General features: G+C 41.5%; 1 protein-coding gene across 6 annotated transcripts in view; it reads right to left on the reverse strand.

Annotated features, from left to right (window-relative positions):
* Ntm (neurotrimin) overlaps window positions 1-24,527 on the reverse strand; it is a 990,539-nt gene that overhangs the window by 291,093 nt on the left and 674,919 nt on the right. The window lies entirely within an intron of this gene.

Raw genomic sequence — 24,527 nt, forward strand, 5'->3', positions numbered from 1 at the left:
GTTGATTAACAAGCCAGTGGGGAATCAATGGGGTCTTTTCTTCCAGACAATACAGAGGTCTGCTCTCTGGATTTTTTGCCAGCCTTTAGATGTTGTTTAAAGCAGGTTAGTGCTGCTGTACTGCTAACTGCCAAGGGTTAACCAAAAGGGATCCAGAGTCCTATCTTGAGTGGATAGAAAGCCATTTTTTCATCGTTCATGGTCCATTTGAACAAGCTCCTTAACCCTTGCTTTCTAGTCACAGATTCCCCCAAAATTTCACCAGTATTCTTGTTGGTGTATGATGGGCACAGCCCTTCCCTGGTATATGCCCTGAAGTTAGTCATGATGAATTTCAGGACCCTCATGAGGCCTAGTTGTACCACAAACTTAGGTGAGGTTGTCCAGGAGAAGGAGGTCTTACTAGCTGGTCTCCGTACAAGAAAGAAGAAAAGCATAGTGCTATGTCATCTGTATTTATCCATGGAAGCTCTATAAACATATGAGTCTTATGCCCGAATCAGGATAGAACTAGACATTTCCAGATCTTTAAACATTTGTAAGGTATCAGGGAAATTTTTGTTCTTTTGTAATAAGTTAGTGCTTTGTAGTGATATTTTATTTGTGCTGAAATGTGACTTTATTTGTATGTTAATAAATAAAGTTTGCCTGGAGATCAGAGGTCATAGCCATAAATAGAAGTCAGGCAGTGGTAGCCCACACCCTTAATCCGATCACATGGCAGGTGGAGTCTGTGTGTGTTCAAGAACACAGCCAAAGTGGTGACACCAGCCTTTAGTCCCAGTACCAACCATAGAAACCTGGAGGTCTGTATAGACAGGCAGTGACAAGGAAGTGATGTGACTGGGCTTAGAGCCAATGAGAAGGCAGAACAGGAAGGCAATAAAGGCACAGGTTGGGCAGGAAGAGGCTCTCTTGGGAAGCTACAGGGAGGTGACAAGCTAAGATTAGTTGGCGGCTATTGCTCTGATCTCTACAGCTTGCACCTCTGTATTTGGCTCTGTGTTTCTTATTTAGTAAGACTGTTTAGAAATTCGTCTATAGAGCTTTCCAAGGAAAATATCTTTGCATTAATATAATTACCAGGATTTGAGTAAAGTCAATAAGAGATACACATTTTGATAATGCCTCAAAAAATGTCCAAGTCAACAAGGGACTCTATGTATGTTATATATCTATGGGGCATTGGCTCCTTACCAGAAAAAGAAAAAGAATAAGTGCATGACCCTTAAGAGCCTTCCTGGACCTAATTTCTATAACCTAGACAGGCTGTAATGCCTAGTTCTTCAAAAGCTAGTAAAGGGCCATTGAATCCTCAATCTCAAGTTGCAGAGAAAGGTTAAGCACCTTCAGTATTAACTAACAAGTACTTGGACAAAACCCAGTAATTTGAGCTACTGTCGCTGGCTCATAAACATTTTCTTTCTGGAAGGGCCAAGCAATGTCTGAGAGACTGTCCTGTGACTAGTTTGCCTCTCTTCAGAGACCTTTGTTTGCCTTCGAATGCCAGATTTACCCTTAACCTTGATCTGTAATGTAACCTACCCAGGAAACATTGGACTCACATGCATTGTGCATTCCTACAAGAAGGCGCCTGACAGAAATAACCTAATGGAGGGAAGATTTAGTTCCCTTGTGGTTTCTGAGGGTTTTAGTCCATGGGGAGGCAAAGGGACGGCACAGCAGCTGAGTGGGTAGCAGGAGAGACTGTGGGAAAGGCTGTTCCCACGGCAGTGGTCTCGGAAGCAATGAACCAGGGATTGGACTTAAACCTTTAAAGGCATCACTCTGGCGATCTACATCCTCTAATAAAGCCTTACCTCCCAAGTCCCCAGAACCTGCCCAAACTGTGCCGCCAGCTGCAGAACAACCATTCAAAGCATGAACCTGTGAGAGACATTTCAGATCCAAACCGTAACAGTAATAGAGCTGGAGGAAACCACAAACTGCTTACAACACTTTAGCCTTCCATTGATGTCAGGAAACAGCCCCCTTTGCTGCTCAAATCACAATGGGGCTGACAGACAGGACTCTCTACACCTGCACTTTTTATTTTATTTATAGGGGCCACAAGATCGATATTTGCTCCCCTGGAAACAAAGCTTTCTGCTTTGCATTGGAATTTATTTTCAATTGCTGTTGGAAACCATTATCACACGATAATGTTCATTCACCACTTATGTTATCTCTTCAGCTAGGCAGATTGCCAGGTATTCGACTGCCTGACACCAAGTCCATTTGGTGCATGACAAAAATAAAACCTCGCATTGCCTGGAAAAAACAGGAGACATACTTATCATCCAGCCATGGATGACTGTGATCCTCTGGAATTGTCAGAACGCATGTAAATCACCCCGTGCTGCAGTCATGGGTACACCCTCACTATCTGTGTACAAGAAGTGGGAAGAAAATGCTTTCAAATGGATCAAACTTACTACAAGTTGCAGAGGTAAAGTCATGGAGGTAGAAGACTATTATGGGTTGTGGCTATCTTTGGGTTGTGTTTTACTTAAGTTGGAGTCATTGACCACATGACACTGCTGTGATGTTTAAAAGTGTTGATTGAAATCCTCCTTGGTACCAGAGTAAGTACTTGAGAGTCACTGGAAAATAGCTAGATCTGTGTGAGAGAAGTTTAATTTAGACAGGTAGATTAAAAAAGTACAAGGTAAACACTCTGGGACACATGTAAAAAATGGTGTTGGCACAAGTAATAAAACACTGTATCCTGGTTTTAAATCCAGGGATGACTTCTTAGCTGAAGTACCATTGGAATCAGATGTCTTAACGAGTCTGTGAATATAAATGCAGGTAACAAAGCTGTGGAGAACAACTGGCTGGACATAAGTCAGCTCAGTGGTGAGCCCGTGTTGCGGTGGGGACTTAGTGAACATCACAGTTATAATTAGGTAAGAAGTAGACATCCAGGCTTAAAGGCTAAGCCTACACCTTTCCAGTCATGAGGGGATAGCCATTTCAGATATGCTGATTTCAGACAAGTAGTCAGAGAAATGGGGCCTCAATTAAAATCAAGAAGGTCAGGGGCAGAGACAGTGAAGCAGACAAGATTGAAAGCCTAGAAGATGGAAGAGGCTTACTCTGAGAATGATTCAATTTGGTCATGGAGGAAACCAATGTTCATGGAGTCAGTACTCCAGGATGAAGAGTGCATGCAAGGAGACAAGTTGGCAACAGTCTGGAGCATTGACACTAAGGCAGGTGACAAGATAACACTGGGAAAAAAAAACATAATGGAATGTGTCACCACACAGTTGGTGGTGAACAGGGTAAGTGAGGCAGTAAAATCAACACCTAGCTGTGCACTTGGGAGCTCTGTGTGTTAGTGAATACCTGTACCCAGCATCTGGGAGGCTATGGCAAGATAATCACAAGTTTCGTGTAAACCTGGGCTACAAAGTTAAGTTACAGGTGGGATACATAATGAGACCCTATCTCACAAAACCAAGATGTGAGATGGAGTTCAAGGTTAAAATAAATGTACTTATTGAATGTACATGTAAGGTCCTAGGTTTAATCCCTATTACTGCAGACAGAAAGAAGGAAGTTGGGGAAGGGGGCACAGGGAGTGAATAAGGCAGAGATGAAAAGTTTGTTATAGTTGTGCAGAGTTTGGAAATATTGATCAACACCGTTTTAATAAATATAACAGCTAGGATATATCCATTTGGTTAAGGAATGCATGGGTGTGAAAAGGTGAGGTTTTCTTCAAAAACGTCAATCAAGGATAAAAGCAGAAGTGGACAAACAGAAAGATGAAACCAGGGACACTTGAGCATCCTAGGTTTTAGAGGACAATAGGATTGGAGACTCCCACACAGAAAAGATTACAGGACAGAGTCTAAGCAACTGTTATTTCCAACACCATATACAAGTACGTGTTGGAATCTATTAGAATTCCCCTGTAAGTCTACCTCAGTCTGCTCTTTTCTGGGTGGTGGTGTGTATGTCCAGTTGCTTCCTAGGATCTCCATTTGAAATCTAAGCAGAGCCATATGAGCGGAAGAGAACTTGGACCAGACATTGCCTGGTTTTCCCTACTGGCTCTCTCAGGTGTTTAACCAAAGCCTGGGGGAGATTCTCCTTGATCCCTCTTTGTATCTCATCCCCAACACCCAATCTCCCAACCAGTCTTGGAAGCTTCACCTATCAAACAGACCCAGAGGATTTCTACCTCACAGTTACACCTATAAACTGAAGTCTCAGGCATTGCTTATCTACAATGTGGTGATCTATGCTCTCCCGATTGGTGTGTCGCTCCCAACATAACACTTCCCATATACCTAGAATCATTCTTTTACAGACACAAGTCATAACAAACTATTTCTTTTCTCAGTACTACATAAGGACATCTTTTTTTTTTAACGACTTTATTGATTCTTTGGGAGTTTCACATCATGCACCCCGATTGCACTCACCTCCCCGTCCCCCCACATCCTCCTCTTACCTTTACAGTGCCCCCCCAAAGAAAAACAAATGAAGTAAGCAAGCAAACAAACAAACAAAAACAAACCAAAAGAAAAAAGAAAGAAGAAAAAAACTCTCTTTGATTTTCCTTTCCTGCCTCTCTAATACCTCTTCATTCATCTTGATGGCACTGGGAGCCTCAGTGTGTCACATAGTATAAATACCCTTTTGTCCAATCAGCTTTACTAGCAAATGTTCATTGCAATGAGTCACTGGTCTGGTTCAAGGCCTCTGGTTTCTGGGACACAATCATCACTGAATCCTCACTGAAACTCCTCTCAGATATCCTGCCGCTGTCCTGAGTGGTGGAGATACTGTGGGTAGCATTCCACAGGACCAGTCCCTTCACGAACTCCAGCAGGTCCTAGATGGGGTAGATGCTAGATGGGGTAGATACCAACCCAAGTCCTGTTTGTGGGACTGGGTGGTAGCTGAGCTGGTCAGTCCAGGCCATGGGGCAGAGTCAGTTCCCCTACGCCCATGCCCTCAGGGTCGGTTCACTTTCACCCGCGGTGAGGGGCAAGGCCAGCTTTCCCTGGGCCAGTGAAGGGTGGGGTCCACTCAGCATGGCCCTCTGACTTCATCTTTCACAGTTCCTATGGGGCCCTGAGGTGATATGGGCCACAGACATCAACACAGACCCCAGCTGCAGCTGGACCACTGACCCAGACATGGCCCTCAGAAGCAGCTTGGGTCGGGACTACATCCTGGCTCTGGATGGAAGCACTGGCCATTCAGGTCAGGATGGTGCTGTTGGGTGCAAGGTCAGCGGACACCATCAAGGCCTCAGGTTGTGGCCCCAACCCTGGCTGGGCTTCTGTGTGACCTTTGGTGACAATATGCGACTTGGACTTCAGCACAGACCCCAGCCACAGTATGACTACCTTTTATTCTCCCAGCCTCCCTTAAAAACCTCTTCTTCCCCTTTCATGGCCTTCTTTTGTGTTTCAACCCCCACACATACATAAAACACATATATAAATACTAGAATTTAAGCTTTGCCTATGAGAGAAGATGTGCCATCTGTCTGTCTGAGTCTGGTTTATTTTGCTATGTATGATGGTTTCCAGTTTTATCTTTTTCCCCCACAAATGTCTTTCTTGACTTTCTTTTACATAAAGCATAAATCCAGGCTTTTCCTTAGAGCAGGACACAGCAGTCAGGCCCCTCTCCCATGTGTACACAGTGTGTGCCGGAGCTCTGGTCGCTAGTGTAGTTGTTTATGCCTTTCTGGTTCACCCAGGCAGGATTCCCCTTCTCATGTCTGCATGGGGCTTGTCCTTGTGACCTGCTTTGGCCACCGGCTCCTTGCAGAGCAGTGTGCTCAGGCTGGAGGCATGTCATGCTATGTCACTCTGCTCTCTGGTTTCCTTGGGGAGCACAGCTGTCCTCTTTAGACAGGTGGGTGGTGTTTCTTTAGCCTCAAGTCCAGCATAAAACCACATAGATCACCCTGAGCCCAGGATACAGATACAGGCCACAGGAATCTCGGCCAATCTACAAATTGAGAACCATGAAAAAATGGCTAGTTTGTGTATTTATAAGAGATTTTAAATTTGGCATTACTGTGGCCAATAGCTGGCTAATTAGTTCAATGAACTAACTTCCTGCTGTCTCTTGGCTCCTAGGATCTTTTTCTTTCATCTCCCTCTCTCTGCCCACACCATATCTGCCCTTTACGTTTCCTGAGTCTATCATAGTCCTAACACAGGTCCTTCACATATTCGGCTTTCTCTTGAGAATCCAATATCCAAGTGGCCTCTTTCCTCATCTCCTTCCCATCACCTCAGCATGGGTACCTTGCAGGACCACCTCTACCTGAGAGCCTCATTATTTACTCTGCCTGGGATTATTTCTTACATAGTACACGCTGTATATTTATTTATATACAGATACATTTATTTAATTACAAATTACATAATAATCTACAGTTCCATACAAGTATATATAATTAATTTGTTAAACATGGTTTATTTTCTACCCTATATGCCAGAACTCAACTTGTGTGTGTACAGTCTGATTAGTAATTAAATAAACAATACTTCAGGTTCAGCTCCCTTGTCCCATAATAAGACATTTTATAACTATATGTGTAACATGAAGTGGTCTGGAAGATTTTACTCTATTTTAGTAGATGGAGGGTGAGTGTGAGTAGCTAGGTGGTAAGGAGGGTTGGATAAGGAAAATCTTGGGAGACGGGGGGGGGGGGGGGGGGGGGGGGGGGGGGGGGGGGGGGCATGTGTTGGTATAAATGGTGTCCTAGGCTCCTCCAAAGCCCTTGAGAAGTGCTCCTCCTGGGGACACAGCCACTTGTGACTGATGTGTACAATTATGACCAGAGTAACAAAAATAAGATAAATGATATTTTCTATGCCTTGCTCAATAAGACAGAGCAATAATATATTTTAGGGAAAAAGGAAGCCTATCAAAAAGGATTGTAATGTTTTCAGATCAATTTAAAGGATGATAGCTCCTTGATATGACAAACCCACTCATGTGGAACACTGCGGGCACCTTATAAATAAGACCTTCCTATACAAACATGAGGACTTGTAATGAATTTGCTGATTATTCTTTCCCCATGAATAATATGCAGAATTGATTTTATGCCCATGTTTCTCTCTGGTCACTTTCTCCCTCCTTTGTATGGTTTTCTTATTTTTTTGCATTTAAAACATCTGTTAAAACACATATTTGTAGCTATCAGTCAATGGTGGCTCTGCCTTCCATTTCTTTACCACTAAAAGCCCACATGGCTCTCTCTGCTGATGGAATACATGAATTAAATTTCTGAAGCAAAAGTCATCAGAACATACAACTTTTTGTTTTCAGTCTGGCATCCTAAGAACCTTTGTAAAACCAGAAAAAAAAATAGAGCAAGCTGAGTCTCTAGTTGTTCTTGGAGTCCTCAGAATAGACGAGGGGCAAACCATTGGACCAAAGAACAAGAGCTCAGCAGCCAACCTAGTACAAGCCTAGGGAGACTAAGAGGCATGGATATACCACCAGAGCCTCAGTATGTCCAAGTGCGAGAAGCATGGACTCCAGAAGGACCTGACTTTGGCAGGCCCCTGGCTTGCACAAGTTTTACCACCATGAGCCTTACTAGATTTGGAGTTTCTTATAATTAAGATTAGAAAACATTTCCCACATATTTCCAGCAAGAGGAGGCAACAGTGGCCAACTGGAAACATGTCTGGGGTATTCTGTTCTTACTGAGGCCTACCCCATGAGAGAAATCATTTTACTAGAACCTAGGACCTGGGAAAAGGGAAATCCCCAACTCCAATCCCATGCGGCCTCTGCACTCACTTGAGAGAGCAGAAGATACACACACACAAACTGCGTCATACTTATGAAGGTCACACTCAAAGGACATATGCCCAGTAAAATACAGAGCCTGGCAGCATGGGGCCTTGCATGGCAATAATGGTGTGTGTGTGTGTGTGTGTCTGTGTGTGTGTGTGTGATAAAGAGAATTGTGCAACTCAGATACTTGTATGACATTAAAAAGTGGATAACATGAAAGGAGAGGGGAATGCAAGCAGAGGACAGAGAGCTGGATGCGCTGAAGGAAAGCTGGGGACCTAAAGCACTGGAACAGAGAACACCATGATGAATGGACAGATATGGCTAGTGACCCACATGAAAACCTGCAAAACTACTGGGAGAAGCTTCCTAAACCAAATCCACAGAGGACAAAGGAACCAAGCACTCTACATCTGTGTATGGTTCAACTACAGCTGGGTGGATCCAGACAGACTGTAGTTGAAACTGAGAGTGCCCTATCTTATGACCAGGAAATTCAAGTCAGAACCAACACAAACAATGGTTCTTTAGTTTGCTAACCTCTACCTTAAAGACTGTCTATTTATTCCATTTGTTTCTAGCCTGCCTCTTCCAAAATGATTCCCTAATCCCCCGTGGCATTTTCTTCTCGAAAAAGGAAAAAAAAAAGCTAGAAATAATTGCCTTCCCAAGGCCCCTCCCCCTAATCAAAACCCAAGCTAAACCCAAACAACACAAAGCCACAGTAAAAATAATTGCCTTCTTCTCAACACCAATTGCTGTTGATAATATCTGTGAACTGTCAGCATTGGAACCTGGTAACACTCCCCAACGCACAAGAGGATTTTCCTCTGCACAGTTAGTACCATGTGAAAGCAGATGACAAAGCTCTTGCAGATAAAAGCCAATAGAATTGGTTATTTCTTTCTCAAAAAAAAAAAAAAGTATCTGATGAACATACAAGAAAGAACAAGATGACCTCCACATTTGTGCGCTCCTTTCACCTAAAGAAGAGTTTTGGTGACACGAGCTGACAGTGTCCCCATAGTCAGGGATGTCTCAAAGAAGGGGCTCCGGAATGGTGTCCATGTGTGACCATTTGTGCTCCTGATGAATGACACTTTCCTTGGAGGTAGATAGCACTGGGCATTTAACGGCTGCTGAGCAAGACTCCTGAGTACTGCGGGGCAAGATATTACCCCGAAGGACACTCCAAGCTCTCTCTGCAAGGGCAATGTATCAGAAGTAGCAATCTTATTGATATTAGCAATAATTATAATAATTATGAGCATGTACACGGCACTTTTGTGTCTGCAAATGCTCCGCATTCATCCTAATGATTGCCATTTGTACAGTACTTCGTATTTCCGAAACACTCTGTCATTAATTAGATAATGGCAGCAACATCTGTGGGCAAGGGCCTTAGTTTTCCCTCTTACAGGCACAAGATGGAGGGAAAGCAATTGCCTTGCCTGGGCCCTGTGATCTGTCAGCGACAGAATCACTATTCCATTTTCAAGTGCCCCAGTGACTATTTTGTCTGCACTTTGTATGCAAAGCTGGGTGACTGCTTCTAACCGAAAGGAAAGTGCCTAGAGCATGAAAACCCATCACTTCCACAGCCCCTGAGTGATTATTAAGTACCACTGGCACCATAAGAAGTCTGTTTTCACAGAGAACTTCAGGGGTGCAAGGTGTTCCCCCAAAAATCACTATATCGAAATTCAAGGTTCTCATTCTTGGTTCAGGTCACACCCCTGATTCAATCAGACTGGTCTGGGGGTGAACTTGGCCTCTTAGGTGATGTAAATGGGAATCCACAGGCGTGAGAACAGGTGCTCCAGACAGTGGCTTTTAACATTCAGAAGTATCAAAGGGCTTTTCAAAGACTGTGTGTCCCTACCCTAAGGATTTCTCACCTTATTTTTGAGATGGGGTCTTCTTCCGCTGCCCAGGTTGGACTCAAACTTAAAATCCTCCCACCCCAGCCTCCAGCATGCTGAGATTCCATGTGTGCCACAACAGTTGGCAATCTAAGGTATTATATATACAGATAGAAAAACTGCCAAATTGTTTAAATTTTAATTGCAAAAAGCCCTTCAAGGGTAGTTGTAGCTTTCAATAACTGGATAGATGGATATTAGCTTCTGTATTCACCAGAGGCTAGACCAAGCCTTGGCCCCACAGACAGACTTCTACTCTCCAGTGCATCTGATAGCATTGGAATGGCTGCTTGAAAGGGAAGTAGAGAAAGAGACAGGTTTTGTTCAGGTCCAGCTGTAATGGCCTTTCCAGTCCTTCTATGCTATCGTATGGCTCAGCCTCCCCGCCTCACTCCTCTGTTCCTCTGTGGCTAGATGGCACAGATGCCAAGGAAATCCTACCATGGGTAAGCAGCTAATAGAAAGGCCCCCTGCATATCTTTGCAACCTGCTGCAGAGGGAGAGGGAACAAGAAAGTGGACCATTGCCTTGAGTCATGCTCTAGCTTCATTTTTGTTTCTGTGGTTAAAACACACACACACACACACACACACACACACACACACACACACACACACACACACACATAACCAAAAGCAATTTGAGCTGGAAATGGAAGGGTTTATTTCATCTTACACTTCTAGGTAAGAGCTCCTCACTGAGGGACGTCATGGCAGGAACTCAAAGCAGGAATCCGAGCAGAAGCCATGGAGGAAGGCTGATTACTATCCTGCCTTCGAGCTACCTGGTGCTCAGCTTTCTTATATAGCCTAGATCTGCCTGCCTAGGGATACAGTATCATACATCAATTATTAATCAAGAAAATGTCCCCCACACATCCCCAAAGACCAGTGTGATCTAGGTTACTCCTCACCTGAGCTTCTTTCTTCACAGATGACCCTAGTTTATGTCAAAAACTACTAAAACTAAGCAGGATAGCGATCAAGAAGTCAGGAGTTACTCATTTCTACAAGAAGTCTAGCCCATCCTAACTTGCATGAAGCTCCATATACCTTTTGGTTCTGTGTTCCTAACCATCTGGAAAGATGGACTAAATTTGGTAAGCAGGTGAGGAAGAAGCCCAGGGCATATTTAAAAGGCACTGACAGCCACGTCACAGAGGTTAAGAAGGAGATAACTGTGGAAGACCCTAAAATATACCCATCCTGGCTTGAGAGTGTATTTTATGTAGGGAAAGGTGTAGCCCTATGGTTAGCTAAACCAACTTTTCAAGAATAGCTTGTCAGGAAGGAACAAAGGGGCTAAAACTGACCATAGGACCATAATGACACAGCCTGAAGCTCTGAGTGATATGCAGAGGTAAAAGATTAGAAAACAAAACAAAACTGAAAAACAAAAACAACAATGAAAAACCACATGCTGTCTCCCTCTCCTTCTATTCCAGCTCTGCCCATGAGGCTGTTCCCTCGAGGGAGAGCCTACACATTGCAGAGGTATTCTTGATGAGCAGACCCCAGGAAGCTGGAAACCAACCATCAGCTAGAGACTGAATGGAGGTAGTTCAGAAACAGTTCAGATAGAGAGCCGTTCCAGATGCCTGTCCCTAGACCAGCCAGTCTTCAGCCAAGACTCACCTTGCCAGGGCTTCAGTCCTTCTCACAGGCTCAGCTGTGACCAGAGGACCCAATTCCACAGCTGCTCAGCTGCATGCTGTGCTTGCTTCCCAGCTGTAATGCCATATTACTCGTGCTTGTTTGCCATCGGCTTTAATTAAGAGAGCTTTAATTTCCCAGCATTATCTTGGCTCCTCCTTCCCAAGCACTCACATCAAGAGATGCAGTTGTTTTCCACCCAGGCTCAACTCGGGCATATGCCCAGTAACATTGTTGGAAACACCCTCGAGTGCCTCGTAGGACAGAGAACGCCCAGGAGCACATGACAGGGTCTGTGGTGGGGATGGGTAAGCCTGCCACTCTTGGGGATCCTGCTGAAAGCAAACTCTTCCTTTGGCAGAGCCAGATTCCCCTTTTGGTCTCCACAGTGTTTCTTTCTTTTTTTTTTTTTCAACAGTCTTCTCATGAGCTTCATGTGGAGCCAGCCTAAGGAACTCAAACTTGATTCCAATCTGATTATCCAACATGGCCCTATCAGCTGAGACAGCAGCATTTATCACATTAATAGGAAAGATGGAAGAAAACTGGGATCCCATCCAACAGGAGCACTTTTATCACATGTTGCACTGTCTTACAAATCCAATTATCACCAGCTGAAGGTCTTAACAGCCCTTGGATTGCAGCATTCGGATCTTAAAGGAACATGATGCCCATTTTTTAAGATTCCTTCCATCGTTCCTTATTCTAGGCACTTACAGACACTCAACCCACAGGACAACTTCAGAGCTAATGCTGTCGATGAAATACTTGTATTGAGTTTAACCAGTGAGTTCAAAAGAAATTTAGACTGAGGACACCATTTGTCTTAGTTGGGATTTTTATTGCTGCAATGAAACACCATGGCCAAAGTAACTTGGGGAAAAAAGGTTTATTCAGCTTATACTTCCATATTGCTGTTTACCACCAAAGGAAATCAGGACAGGAACTCAAGCAGGGCAGGAACCTGGAGGCAGGAGTTTATGCAGAGGCCACAGATGGGTGCTGCTTACTGGTGTGCTCAGACTGCTTTCTTATAGAACCCAGGACCTCCAGCTCTGGGGTGGCACCACATGCAATGGGCTGGACCTTCCTCCATCAATAACTAATTAAGAAAATGCCTTACAGCTGGATCTTATGGAAGCATTTTCTCAATTAAGGTTCTATTCATTCAAATGACTCTAGTTTGTGTGTCAAGTTGACATAAGACTAGCCAGCATAGCACTTGAACATTGGGTTCAACAATTTGGGCTGAAATGTATTGTACAGTGAGAGTTAAGATCCTAGAACACAAGCCTAGGAAAGCTTGTAGGTAAGATCAGGTGACTAACAAAGTAGGGCAGTATCTTTTGTAATGCCACACAGTTCTCAAAGTTTACTCACAAATTTAGAAGCTGCTACCAGATACCCTGTGACTTAGAGGAAGCATTCCCCAAAGCTATGAGTATAAATGTCTGAGAAACATTCTAAATAAAACCCACTAGCATCTGCTGTAGCCAGGAAAAGAGATCAGCAAATATATGCACAAAAAGCCTCAAGATAAAGTTGATCAAAAGTGACAGCTAACCATTGTGGAAGCATAATCACCAAGCAAGTGTAGAAAATGACCCAAGAGTGAGATATCTGTGTAGAATTCTGAGCTCCAGGGAAGAACTAGTGACTCTAGTCAGTCTAACTTAGTCACTGTGAAACCTTTTCCATGGTAAGCCAGACCCTGAAGAACAACAAACTCTAGGCCTTAGTCTGGGAGAATCACTTGATTTGGAATATTGGGTGATGTGCTGCCTTGGAGCATTGTTAGCAGGAATGAGGTTCACAAAGACTGCCAGGTAGGTCCAGTGACTGCTTGGAATGCTGTTCAGGACATCCATGGTCAATGAGGGACTCAAGTCAGGCCTACAACTTTCATTGACTCAAAGGTTATAAATCGGAACAGGAAGGACATGAAAAACACCAATAGAAAGCAAATGAAAGACAGACCCTGAAGTGAATTACATTTCTAGTGGACTCCCTCCCCAAATACAAGTCTACTAGAAGAAGTATGTCTGTAGGTGTTTGAGTATAAACTCTGTTTAATCATTGGCTAAAAGCTCAACATAGAGACCAAAGAGCAAGCTATAAGAAGCTAGGCATTATAACTAATGTTAACACATTGACTATCTGTGACTATAATATAGCACATTAAATATCTGCTTAAAATATTACAATGAAGCAGGAGATTGTGACTCCTATTCACTGTACAAATGGGCACTAAGAACTCTTGGACTGTTCCAAGATGTTGGTTATAGCACTCAAAACTTCAAAACATTTCTTTTGAACACATTTAAAGAACTACAGTAACCTATGTTTTAAAACAAGGAAGCATACATCAACAATAAATCCATACACACAGAGTGTCAAGGATACAGAAATTATATTTTTCAAAATAAACCAAAAGCAAATTCTAGAGATGAGAAACACAATTTTTACTAAGGACTCAACAGCCTGTTTGAGATGACAGATAAGAAGGGTCCATGGACTTAAAAATCATGAGAAATTATCCAATGGGGGAAAAAAGGATAAAATATGAAAGAAAGATGAAGAGAGTTTTACCACATAAAATAATGGGACAGGTAAGGAGAAGAGATACATACAGAGAGGGACAGAGCTCACATGCAAAGCAATGGTGAAAAAATATTACCAAAAACCATGTGTTTACATAGCTAAGAAGTTCTACAGATCCAAACTGCCACAAGTATTAAAAAGATCCACACCACAATCAGACACTTGAAATCAAAGCCAAAGAGATACAGATGACAACTGTACCGGCAAAGTTATAGAGATGTACCTGATAACGTGTCTTTTCACCTGCAATAACAGAGGCCAAGGAACGAGGGTGACATATCTAAATACCGAGGGAGTAACAAGACTATTGCAGAACAGAATTTCCCTTCAAATATGGAGGTAAAACGCAGCCCTCCCCAGACAATGCATTGCTGCCTGAACTCTCTTGCAAATAAATTCGATCAGGAAGACGGGACAGCCAGATGCTGACCTGAATTCAAAGGAATAAAAGAAAAGCACAAGAAAAAGCAACGTGCAGGTTCACATAAAACTCTTTCAAGGAGTCTCTCCTTCTTATCATGTCACCTTGAAACAAAATTCTATGAGCTATTGCATCCCTGCATTTACAATCTATACAGACGCACTGTATCTGAAAGAAATAGAATACAAAAAGAAATGGCAAAAGTCTACTGGAAACATTCTTTACATTTCACCAGAATTTTGTTGATGTTGGTAATTAAATCAGTTTTGAGAGGCTAAAATAAGCAATTATAACCACTAGAGAGATTAATAAAATAATATATCAAACGTATAAGTAAAATGTCACCATAAGAACTGGAATGGGGACTGGAGAGATGGCTCAGCCATTAAGAGCAGTAACTGTTCTATCAGAGGGTCAGAATTTAGATCCATCCAAGCAGTTACATCAAGCAGCTCATGCACATTTGTAACACCAGCTCTCAAAGATACAATGCCCCCTTCTGGCCAGCATGACAACTCTACACTAACACCCCCCTTACACACACACACACACACACACACACACACACACACACACACACACACACACACAAATTTTAAAAAAATGAATGAGATGAATCTTTGTAAAAAGTTGAATGGCATAAAAACATATTTCATAGCCGGGCGGTGGTGGCGCACGCCTTTAATCCCAGCACTCGGGAGGCAGAAGCAGGCGGATCTCTGTGAGTTCGAGGCCAGCCTGGTCTCCAAAGCGAGTTCCAGGAAAGGCGCAAAGCTACACAGAGAAACCCTGTCTCGAAAAACCAAAAAAAAAAAAAAAAAAAATATATTTCATGCAAAATTAGCCAATATAGATGAAAGAGAGGCAGTGAAAAAGCCTCTCTCTCTCTCTCTCTCTCTCTCCTTCTCTTTCTCTCTCTCTCCTTCTCTTTTTCTCTCTCTCTCTCTCTCTCTCTCTCTCTCTCTCTCTCTCTCTCTCTCTCTCTCTCACACACACACACACACACACACACACACACACACACACACACCAAAAATATCAAAACCTAAAAGAGAAATCCAATCATGAAATGAGAGGCTGTTAATATTTATAAAATAAACACCACAATTAAGAGAAAAATTTTCAGACTGTAAAATTAAGTGAATTTCCATCATAAATTATAAAACATAAAGAATATTATAATAACCCAAATCATGTAAACTCACATTTTAAAATTACAATTAAATTACAAATCAGACAGAAAACTAGAATCCTCAGATTATTTTTAGAAATTAAGGATTATGACTATTAATGATATATGAATCAAAAAATAAACAGAAAAAAATAAAGTACACATTTAGATGAATAGAAACTAAACCTCAATTAATCAGAATATATGGGATTCAGCAAAAAGATGTGCACAAGGGTCATGTATAGTTGTAATGATAATGAGTCGAGGGAAATAATGAAATAGAATGAGATAATATTATAGAAAGTCAAGTGAGCTGAATGTATTCTTAGCAGATCAACAAAGTTAACAAATATTTCATTAGAGTGACTGAGAAGAGGAGAAGGAAATTGTCGGAGTTGAACAGAAGTGGAAACATGCTGATACACGCCCTAACACTTTCAGAGTATAAATGGTCTGGGTAGAAAGCTTATTAACAACTTATGCCAACAAATTAAACAATTTGGACAAAAGGGGCAAGTTACACAAATGAAAGAAATTACTGAAACTGACACAGGAAGAAGTACAACATCTGAATAAAATAGAACTCAGTATTTATATTCACCATTAATCGTTGACAGGTAAAGCCAGATCAACGAGGCTTCATAAAACTTTGTCAAACAGAAAAACATGAAGCATAAATCCTGAATGATTTCCTTCACCATATATTGGTGTGGCTTATTCTAAGGGTTCAATATTACCAGTTATGAAGACCAGACAAAGAAAGTGTGAGGAAAATAAGGTACATATTAATATCCTTCATGAACGTAGATGCAGCATACTTTAATAAAATATTAATAAATAGAACCTAGGAATATGTAAGGAGTATTATACACCAATGCTCAGGGGGACATATCACAGATGGGTAGCTTAATTCAGTGTCTGAGAATGAACCAAATATGACATAAAATAGAATTAAAACAAAGCTGCAAGTCCATTTTAATATGAAGAAAAACATTTGCCAAAGTTTCACACTCATTCATAACCAAAATCCCCAAGCAGGAGGATTCAAATCAGCCTCAACTTTACAAAAGTTAGGTATAAAACAAGCCTTAGTTACCATCCTAGAACAATGATAAAAGACTGGATGTTTTCTCTCTGGGAGTAGAATGCTCAGTGTTGACACTTACATTCAGCATGAAGTTAGAGGTTCTATCCTTTGCAACAACAAGAATGGATAGAGAAAGGAAGCCAAAATATAGACGAAAACAGTAGGACACAGAAAAAAGAGATGACATTAGACAGAAAGGGGAGAAACAAAATTTTATTTCAACCAATACAAGCCTGAGTAATGAAAATCCCCAGATGATTAAAATTAACCCAGTTCAACAAGGATTCAGGAAACAGCATCAGCACACAAAAGGCAACGATAAACCAACGTTCCTGAAACTGTGCTAACAATTCCATTCACAAAAACATCAAAAAGAATTAAATACTTAATAATAAATGTCTACACTGAAATCCATATAACAGTGTGGAGTGAAATTAAAACGTGTCTAAATAAATGGAGAGGCATTCCATGTTCATGGATCTGAAGCCTCAGTATTGTCAAGATGGCAGTTTCCCCCAAATTGATCTATAAATTAAAATGAGATCTCCATTAAAATCTCAGCAGGGTGGTATAAATTGACAATCTGTTGCTAAACCACTTATGAAAATGCAAAGGATGTAGAAAAGTCAAAACAATTTCAGAAAAGATTAATGTCAGATGACAATACTACCTGACTTCAAACCTTCCATAAGGTTATAGCAATGAGGAATGAGCATGTACAATGACAGGCATTTAGATCAGTCCAACAGAACCAGTTTTCTAGCTAGATATCCCATTCACAGGAACAAATGAAGAGCCATCATTCCCACTGAAGGCCAACTGAGTTTTCACAGACATCCCAAGGACAAAGCTTGTTTCAAAGCAGTGGTCTAGAGCAGGTGAATATCCACATGGGTAAAAAAGGCCATTGATCACCATCTCAAAATAAATCAACAGGTCTATGTGTAGGCACTAACGTGAGGCTGCTTCTAGGAGAAGGAATGCTTTCATGTTCCTTCATTGGGTAAAATTTGCTTAGGTTAAAAAAAAAGACTTTAATAAAAACGTGATAAATTTGGCTTCATCAAATTTGAAAACTTTTTGACTCAAAATCATCATTAAGGCAATGAAAAGACATGCCACATACTGGAGAGAATGCTTGTAAATCATGTGTCTAATAAAAGCCTTGTACCAAGAAAATATAAATAATTCTTACAACTGGAAAACAAGCAATTCAATTATGAAACTGACAAAAGTGTTGAACAGACTCCTCAAGCACAGAGATATATGAATAGTAATAAGCATGAAGAAAGGCCCTCAATGTCATTAGTTAGTAAGGAACTGCAAAAGGAAGCCACAAGAAGATAACCTTTGCATACTCACCTCTAGAAAGGCTACAATCCAAACTACCAACCCTAGCAAGTGTTGGCAAGGACTTAGAGAAAGCAGGCTACTTGCCAGCAGCTGGAAGAAAGGTTAACTGTTGTAGTCATTTTGGGAACAGTTGGCAGGTTTTATCAAAGTTATAAGTAAATTTACATATGACCCAGGAAGTCTACTCCTAGGACCATTCACAAAACAAATGAAAATCTGAATTTTCATACAGATGTGTTTATAGCAGTATTGCTCATAATAGCCCGAATATGAAAACTATCTTTATATCTATCAGCTATTAAATTAATTTTAAAGATGTTACATCTGTGTAATAGAGTTCTGTTGTGCAGTGAAAAGATTAAGTTATGCATGCATACTAACACATGGATGAAACGTAAAAGCATGATGAAAAAATTCACATGCAATACTTGTACATTGTATAATTACAATTAAATCAGATTCCTGAAAAGGAAAATTTATAGACAGAGAAGCATATTCATGGTTGCCTAAATCTGAGAGGACAAATGGAGATTAGATAGGCTCCAGGAAATATTCTGGAGTGATGATCATGTTTCCAAATGTAGAGTGTTGATGGTTACTCAACTATATGAGTTTACTTTTTAAAGAGAAAAAATCACTTAATTATACACTTCAAGTGGATAAGTGTTGAGGTATATAAATGATTCCTTTGCCAAATCGTTAAAAAATGAAAGTAAGCTGAATGAACCCTTCAGTCAATTATCTTGGGTAATGGGGTAAACACTCATGTATACCCCATTGTTCTCCCAGTGGGGCGATGGGCTCCTCCCTGATTAGGACTAACCTCATTACCATCTTTCTGTGTCCCACTGATTCCTTAATAGAATTCCTTGTTCTCAAAATCCCCTGCTAGCCAAATGTTTCTCTGACTATTACATTGAAGGATGGTCAATGATAGGCATGGCTGTCTCACCTCCCACCTCTAAGCAGCTCCAGGTAGACAGCCCTTTCTATACAATGATCAACTTGTCACCATCAGTGACAGCCTGCACCCAATAGCTCAGAGACCCATCTCAGTCCTCACTCCATAGACCCTGCTTCCTAATCCTTCCTTCAGGCTCCCTACTGGCATTCTCCATGAGTTTCTCTGGCCTCTCTGGTACAATCTCTTAAAACGATTTGTTAGATAAACTTGACTGATTTTGACCTTAAAAGTTTCATGTGCCTTTCTGTGTGGAATTGTATACTGTCTTTATGTCCCTCTTTTGTAAAACACCTCTCTTTTTTTTGCCAGTGTCCCCAACATTAGTTAACAACGTGACCTCTACCCTTGAGCTCCCTAGGTCAATTACTGTCTGAATCACTAATTACATGTTTCATAAACCCCCCAAATACAATAATCCCCACATTAAACTCTGATGAGTGTTCTCCACTTGTTTCCAAAGAGCCAGGCAAGCAGGAGTCTGAGAACCTTTTGCAGTCCTCTCTCCTGTGCCCATCCAAGACCACAGAAAAGCCCTAACCCAATACTTCCAAGTGCCTGCTCTGCCTGCCTGCCTTCCTTCCCACTGCTTCTGGCTTCAACTTATGACTGCGTCACTTTGGTATTCTAACACAGACACTTCAAGTCCTCCTTTTGAATGGATGAGTGAATCACTCAAGCAAAAGATGAAAAAGAAAAAAGAAATGTAGTGTTCTAAGCAAACGTGCTGTCGGTTTAAGAAATCTGGACCTCCACTGGTGTCAACCTTTGTGGAAGCCCTTGTTAGTACTCATTAAAGAGGAAAGAATGCTTAGATATGCTCTATGCCTTTTCTCTGTGCATGCGCTTTCATCTTCAGAATTCCATCTCACCCTGTATATAGAGCACTTCATTATTTCAGATGATGCTTATTAAAAGTTTTCAGTAATCTGGAGATGGGCTGGGCTTAGGTCCATTTTTGCATTTATGAAAAAAGTGTTGATTAATTACAGTGGGAATGACAAGACAGCTACTTGACAACATATTGTTAGCCATTAATTAACTTAGCTTTATGTTCTTGAAAGTAATAAAATTGCATTTCTTTTAAAAGGTTTTATAATTAGTCTGAACCACACAATTTAGCACTTAATTATATACTGTCTTCTATTGTTTTTTAATTCCCTTTTTCTTCCTTTCTCTCCCACTCCTTTCTTTCTGACCTCATCTCCCACAGCTGTGTAGAGGGACCATGCCATGCATTCTCTGTTGCAGTCATTCTTAAAGGGTACAAATGAATTAAAAGGCCTAAATTCTGCCTTCAGGGAGCTTCCTATAAAGGAAGAAGATGGAATTGGCACATAATTGACTATATTTCATGGGTGAAAGTAATTAACTGCATTCCTGGGTTTGGGATAAATCTAAAATGCTGAGAGAATTCACAGGAAAGTCATTGCTTCCAAACTGATGGGGGGATATGGACTTGAGGACAAAGAAGGACACATTTAGAGATCCAGAAGGTACATTGACTGGAGCTGAGCAAGCACAAAGACAGGAGGAGGAGAAGGTGTGATACAAATTAAAGCCGCCTGGCGTGTACTAGAAATACCATAAGCTCTGAAATCAGCCCCTCTACCACTCATAGTGAGCTTAGCCAACTTAATAACAGGTAGAATTGTTGAAGTTTAGCTCTTACACCTTTAATTCATGCACTATAGTATCTAATTCATGGAACTGGTATGGTAACCAATGGGGATGATACTCATAAAGTTCAGACACATAGTAGGTGTCAAAGTGTGAATCAAAGTAGATGCGCTCCTTTGTTCCAAGATAAAATAAGTATGTTAGATATAAACAGCCTCCCTGGAGAAATCAGACAACCAAGTTTTAGCTGCCACTCACCAGTTTGGGGTGCTCATTGGCTTAATGTTTGTCTGCAGTCAGCGGATTTGTGCTTCTTAGCAGAGACACTGGACTCCTTTCTTGTTATAGAAATTTTGTCTATGTTGTGGTCTGATATTTGTCTGGTTCAAAAGGCAGGGTTCACATCCAACTGGCCAGAATAGATCATGGAGTTCCCTGGGGGACTTAAGTCAAGAGAAAGGAAGGTCCTCAGATGAGGATGAGGTGGGGCCAAGGGTTAGTACAGCCTTTGCGTGCCGGGAAATGAATGGTGGTAGTGTGTGTTGCGGTCGCTTGTGATTATCTCAGGTTTGTACCTTTAATATTTATCCCTGAGTTTTATTTTATAATAAACAGCAAAAGAAATCACAGTACTTCCTCCCTGGAGCTCTGCAAGTCTTCAGATGATTTTGAAGAGAGAATGAAGTTCTAAACACCACTTATTTGTACTTCAAGATAAATGTAGGAAGCAGTGCAGCAACCATTATCAGGGGGCTCCCCCATCTTACTTGTGTCTTTTTGAATCATATTGTATCATTGTAGAGTTTGCACTAAACGTGATTTTATTCAGATCCTCAATAACATATTTATGAGACCAATTTTACAGATCAATAATGTAAGAAAAGGTTTCAGGCTTGCTGAGAATTATGACAAAGCACATAGCCAAACCACTAAGCTCCAGAGAGTTTGCAGTGGTGAGATCTATAAATATCAGGTAACTTCCTAGTATATACCTAAGATAAAAGAAGTCTGGTGACCATACACATGGACAAGTCACTGAGATCGGTGGGAGTCTAAGTGTCTTGTTCAAGATCTGTGAATACAATCATGTTATCTACAAACAAACAACTGATATTTGGCTCTTCTTAAGAGAGATGGCATGCAAGTATTCATTTAAACATTATACCATTTTGATAAACAAACATAAGGGAAGGAAAATTGTTCTAGAAAGATACCAACAACTTCCTCAAATAGGGAAAATGCAAAAGACTTATTCATGGTAACTAGTCAAAACATTCAGTAGCCATGAAGAATATTTCAACTGGGAATTCAGTGGAAGATACATCCCTTAAAGTAGAAATGTGTCACTTAATAAAGAAGCTTAAATGCTGGGATAAGACAGGAATGTCCACTGGAGAGAAAAATCACTCATTTTGCTCAAGTAGAGCATTCCATGTGATCAAGGAATACTTCCAGCACAACGAAAGGCATCAGAGTGCAGAGCATGGACCAGGGACACCGGTGAGGATGTTCCTACATTGAACAAGTGAGTCAGGATGCACAGTGTAGAACAGTCAGAAACCCAGAAGAGAGCTGACCTATAGAAAGATCCACCATCCCTATAACTCAGCATCTAGAACCTGACCTGGACCAGCTCATCCCACAGTCAGGCTCTCGAACCTCATTTTCTTCTGACTCAATGGAACCAAAGGGAATTAGCATTTGGGCTGCAGCTGTGTCTCACATGAATTGAGTTTCCAAGACTCGATTTTATGTTCTCCATGTTATATGGGGGAAAGAAGTCATTTGTGAAATATTTAGATCCAAATAGACAGTAAGTATAAAGAGAATTGTTGGAGTCAAAAGCTGATTGGATGAATTGGAACAGCCCTGGTGAGAATCAACATTTGGATTGTCTGAAACTCCTAGAATGAGCTACATTAACCTCCACTGTCTAGTCTCTGGCTTTAGATATTAGTCTATCCCCTTCCTTCACTTCTGCCATGCAAAACCAGTCAGCTCAGTACCCACATAGCTACAGGACCCACGAGGTCAGCAGTGAACACAAGAAGGTTCCCTATGTATCAAAACATGCTTTCTCTTCTCCATTGTCCTGTCCCTCTGAGAATCGACGTCACAATCACCTCCCAACAAAACTGAAAAGGCAAACACACCGATGACAGATTTTTTTAATCACAAATGTAATAACCCATCATGTCTCATGAAAAAGAAAGAGGGCAACAGGGAGGCAATTTGGTCCAGGAGTTTAATAAAAGCATGCTTTCCTCAGAAGGAATCTCATAATGCCATCTTCCAAGTGCAGAGTGCTAAACAGAGCTCAGGCAGGCAATGAGCCAGATTTGGAGCTCTAAAGATGTCACTGGGTGCTTGTGTTCTGTTCTCATGGTGGCCTGCTCATCAGGAGAGCAGAGCCACAGGAGACTGAGCACAGCATCTGTACTGCACAGAGGTCCCTTTCCATGTCACTCTCTGCAGTGATATTTAGTTCTCTTCCTGCCTACAAGCTTTCTCTTAGCCACAAGCTTGTTTTCCATCAGCCCATGCATATGCATGGCACAAACCTCTAAGGGATTTGCTGGTCCAATCCCAAGCTGTAACTGTGTTTAAAGACAGCCAGGTATACAATGAGGAGTAGGTCAGGGAAAGTTGAGGGAAACTGGGACACTTCCCTGGGTGGCAAGAATTAACTTCCAGGACTCTTGCAGGCACAAGCGGTTTCGGGGAGCACACTGTGTGTTTAAAAATGCTTGACAAAGGCAAGCTTCCAATTGAAGCTTTTCCTAACAAAAGGCAGGGGGACTTCCGCCCGAGGGAAAGCTTCCAGGCTGACAGGCAGAGGGAGGGCTGGGCAATAAGTCAGCGGGATGCAGAGGGAGTGGAGGATACCTTCCCTACTGCGTTGATTTGGTGTCTGTGAGCCTTTCTTTCAGGATGTGGATGTCTGCCTTGATGCCCTGCTGGTGAATTCTCTCCAGTTATAAAACATTTTGTTACCTTCGTTCGCTCTTAATTAAAATGAAAAGAAAACTCCTAGGGTTCCGACAACCGGAAAAAATACAGGAAGAAAGAAAAGGAAAGGAAAACAAGAAAGAAAGGGGGAGCTGTTTGAATTGTTGGAAGCAAAAGGTTAGGTTAGCACTATCTGACTTGGCTAGGAAGAAAGGATAGAAAAATGAACGCACCGAAATGGTTTTAATCTTTCTGAGCAGTGTGGATTCTGGGAAATAATTTCTGGGGGACATTGGATGCATTTGTAATGGGAGAAGAAAGAGAAAGGTTTCTCACTCTCAGTATTCACATCTGGCTAGCAGCACCCTCCTGCAGGCTCTCTGGGTTGCTAGATGGCTCATTCTCTCAACAATTATCTACCAAAGGCCACTGAGGACTCAAGATTACTCACACAGTAGCAGTCAGGATGCTAAGAAAAAAAAATAAAGTCAACAATATTGATAGTTTTAATTTTCGGAGCTCTACCTGAGGTCAGCTGTGACATTAGGTCCTTGACATTTTGGTTCTCACATTGGCCGTGCAAGGAGGGATCATGATCTTCAGCATAATGGTGCAAAGCAAAGGCTCTAAAAGACTAAAATTCTTGTAGTAAGTTTACTTAAGTACAACCTCTGCCTGAATTGATATATTCACTAAAGGGGCAAGGCTGAATCTCCCATCTGTCTAAGGGTATGGGCTTTTCACTGTTTTGAGACTTCCTGTTGGAAGCAAAGGAAAATTAAGCAAATTTGATTTTCTAGTCCCTTACTTCATGTGTGAATTCTTCATTGAATGCCTCAAGAGAAGTGTGCATATACTCCTCTTGCCTTCCTCTTGGTATTAGTAAGCCTATTCTAAAATCTAAGCTTGTTCAATTCAAGGCTTGTTTTTCTTTTCTCCATATACTCTGCCTTCTATAAAACGAGCCCTGTCCAAGTTATTCCCACAATCTACTTT

The sequence above is a fragment of the Peromyscus californicus genome, unplaced genomic scaffold (assembly GCF_007827085.1).
Source record: "Peromyscus californicus insignis strain IS unplaced genomic scaffold, ASM782708v3 Scaffold_11__1_contigs__length_118956290, whole genome shotgun sequence".
Lineage (NCBI taxonomy): Eukaryota > Metazoa > Chordata > Mammalia > Rodentia > Cricetidae > Peromyscus > Peromyscus californicus.